Source organism: Elephas maximus, chromosome 17 (genome assembly GCF_024166365.1).
Source record: "Elephas maximus indicus isolate mEleMax1 chromosome 17, mEleMax1 primary haplotype, whole genome shotgun sequence".
Classification (NCBI taxonomy): domain Eukaryota; kingdom Metazoa; phylum Chordata; class Mammalia; order Proboscidea; family Elephantidae; genus Elephas; species Elephas maximus.
The window spans coordinates 35,212,264-35,216,018 of NC_064835.1; the positions used below are offsets into that span (position 1 = coordinate 35,212,264).

General features: G+C 41.6%; 1 pseudogene; it reads left to right on the forward strand.

The window, feature by feature from the left end:
• Nucleotides 1–456: 456 nt before the first annotated feature.
• LOC126061186 (60S ribosomal protein L7-like) lies at nucleotides 457–1,180 on the forward strand (annotated as a pseudogene).
• The last annotated feature ends 2,575 nt before the right edge of the window (nucleotides 1,181–3,755 follow it).

Genomic DNA, 3,755 nt, shown 5'->3' on the forward strand with positions numbered 1-3,755 from the left:
AAACCATGCTCAATTTTTCTATTGAAGTCAAATTCTATGAGTTTAAGTTTTTTATTGTGTTTAAATATAGTTTTCAAGAGAAGTTGGTCCAAAGACTTTAAAACAGTGAATGTATATGCTTCACACCATAGCTTAGTGATTGAAAGCATAAGCTTCGGCATCAGATCTGAGTTTCTGGCTCCACTATATTCTAGTTGTTTCTTCTTTAACACTTAGCTCTCTCTATTATAAAATGGGTGTCATAACTGAACCTATCCTATGGAATTATGGAGGTTACATGAGACTGTACTCACAGAGTACTTAGCGCAGTATCTTGCACAGAGAAAGCCATCAATGTTAGTTGTAGTGGATTGTCTACATCTTCTTCCTCTCCAGTATCAACACCTAGAATAAAGAACCAAACCAGGTGTATGCATCATCTTGTCAACTTCGTCTTTTCTGGCTGGGACTGTGGAGGGTATCAAAGAGAAGAAGGCTCCTGCTGTGCCAGAAACCCATAAGAAAAAGCAAAGGAATTTCACAGAATTGAAGATCAAGCACCTGAGAAAGGAGTTTGCCCAAAAGATGCTTCCAAAGTAAAGGTGGAAGCTTATCTATGGAAAAGCTAAGCACTATCACAAGGAATGTAGGCAGATGTGAAGAACTGAGATTCAAATGGCTAGGATGGTAAGGAAAGCTGGCGTCTTCTATGATGTGCCTGCAGAATCCAAACTGGCATTCGTCATCAGATAAGAGTGTCAGTGGTGTGAGTTCAAAGATGTAAAAGATGTTGCAGCTTCTTTGCCTTTGCCAAGTCTTCAACGGCACTTCTGTTAAGCTCAACGAGACTTCGGTTAACAAGCTAAGGATTGTGGAACCATATATTGCATGGGGGTTCCCAAACCTGATGTCAGTGAATGAACTGATCTTTAAGTGTGGTTATGGCAAAATCAAAAAGAAGCAAATTGCCTTGATACATAACACTTCAACTGCACAATTTCTTGCTAAATAAGACATTTATCTGCATAGGGGATCTGATTCATGTTGTAAAATGCTTCTGAGAAGCAAATAATTCCCTGTGGCCCTTCAGTTATCTTCCCCATGAGGTGGAATGAGGAAAAAGGCCATCCATTTTGTAGAAGGTGGAGTTGCTGGCAACAGGGAAGACCAGGTCAACAGGCTTGTTAGAAGAATGAACTAAGTTGTCTACTGATGATTTTTGTAATATTGTCACTTAATAAAACCATATCTGCTTTCAAACTGAAAACAAACAAAAAAGACCAAACTAGTTGCAGTTGAGTTGATGCCAACTGATGGCGACCCCAGGTGTGTCAGAGTGGAATTGTTCTCTGTAGGGTTTTCAGCGGCTGAGTTCTCAGAAGTAGATCTCCAGGGCTTTTCTTCGAGGTGCCTCTGGGTGGACTGAAGCCTCCAATCTTTCAACTAATAGTTGAGCACTTAACCATTCGTACCACCTATGAGCCACCACAAATTTTCGTAAATAAAGTTTTGCTGGAATACAGCCACACTCATTCTTTTGCGTATAGTCATGCTATAATGGCAAAGCTGAGTACTTGTGACAAAGACCATCTGGCTTTCAAAGACCAAAATGTTTACTATCTGAACCTTTACAAAAGAAGTTTGCTGATCCCTGCTCTAGAAGCAAGCAAATCTGGCTTTTCTTGAGATGAAATTTCCAGGAAATCACAGTTTTGACTAGGAGAAACTAAAGAGTTTCAGTGATCCCTTGAAGCAAACGGGTATTGTTTCTTCATAGATTTTCAAAGTATATTTAGAGGCAGACCTGAACAAATGCTAAAAGAGAAAGGCAGGGTCTTTGAAACTGAAAAAGTGACTTAAAGAGAAAGAACAATGGAGAACTTTTTGGCTTAAAAGAAAGCCAGAGAAATCCGAATGAATCAGGGGGCATTGTTTCTAAGGGCTTTGAGTGTTTCTTAAGCTATGTTTTTAAGATAGAAATTCCTATTCCTGAGTCCTGAGGTGTAATATGGAGAGGGCATGGAGCTTGTGCCGCAAGAAAATAGCTGCACATGCTAACAGATACAATTTTTGTTCTCAGTAATTCTTTTCTTTAAACCCGAGAGTTAGCACACTCAAATAAGAGTACGGTGGAGTACCCAGTCTTTAATTCTAACATTGCCTCTTTAAACTTGTAACAGAGAAAATAATCTTAAGACTTATTTGTAAGAAAGGAGTGACTAAACAGAAGGGAAAGAAAATGAAAAAGGTCCAGAAGCAGCACTTCAAAGGTCAAACAAAATTGCTCTGATAGATCACCTAGGAGAGGGAGAGAAATAAAGGGAGAATGGTTATTCTGGCTCAAAATGAGAGAGCAGGCCAGGAGGGACAAGTGCAGGGTTAAGGTTAGCATCGGGAAATGGCTCAGCCTTGGCCCAAGAGCACAGTCTTTGGTTGAGCACTCGACTACTAGTCAAAAGGTTGGTGGTTTGAACCTACCCAGAGGCACCTCAGAAGACAGGCCTGGCTATCAGCTTCCAAAAGGTCACAGCCTTGAAAACCCTATGTAGCAGTTCTACTCTGCACACATAGGATTGCCGTGAGTCAGAATTCACTCAATGGCAAATAACAACAACAAAAACAACAGGGAGCCATCCAAGAGTTGAGCCAGGATCCCACTGCCCTTTGATGAGTATCCACTCTCCTGGCCCAAAGCATCGTATTAGGTGACCTTCTTGTTCCCCACTGATCATTTAGCAGAAATAATGGATGACTACCAGTGCCCTAAAATTTTGACCATCCCTTTCCAAACTGCCCCTCACAATCCCCATTCTCAAAGGCTGAGGGCCTGTATAAGCAGAGAGTGGGTCTTGGGCCACTGTAGGATTGGAATTAGTACGAAAGGAAAAGACCCCAGTGTCTGTACGGGGGCTGGGGGTTGACGGCGAGGGGCAGTGGATGGCATCAGCTCTAGATCTCTCCCAAAACTAAGAGTGCTTCTATGAGCACATGGTAATTGTTAGGATGTCATTAATAAATTGATATCGAAAAGTTTTAGGGCATTTATCTTCTGTTAGGTTGTTCTAAGGTGTATGATAGTGATCAAAGGGGTTCATACATGTAAAGTGCTGAGAACAGTATCTGCAGACCAAGTAGGTACTCAATAAATGGTGGTGGTTGCTGTTAGTTGCTGCCCAGTTGGCTCCATGTCATGGCAAACTCATGTACACAGAACAAATGTTGCCCACTCCTGACCATCCTCACAATCATTTGTGTGCTCAGGTCCATTGTTGCAACCACTGTGTAGTGCCCTCCAGCTTAGGGACTCATCTTCCAGCACTATATCAGGCAATATTTTGTTGTGATCCATAAGGTTTTCAATGACTAATTTTTGGAAGTAGGTTGCCAGGCCTTTCTTCCTAGCCTATCTGAGTCTGGAAGCTCTGCTGAAGCCTGTCCACCAGGGGTGACCCTGCTGGTATTTGAAATACCTGTGGCATAGCTTCCAGCATCAGACCAACACACAAACCATTACACTACAACAAACTGACAGGTAAGTTATTACAATAAATGGGAGCTATTATTTTCATTGTTGAAATGAAGCATGAGAAAATTTGATCTTTGTTGCTGTTCAATAAAGAAATTCTGTTTTTTTTTTCCCTTTGAAACAAGTATAAAGCACACAGTCTAAACAGTCAGAGTAGCTTCTGATCCTCACCTCTGGAATCTCCTTGTCCCAATGACACTCGCTCTCTCCCTCTCTCCAGGGTGAACTCCGCATGTGGCAGTTTGTAGGG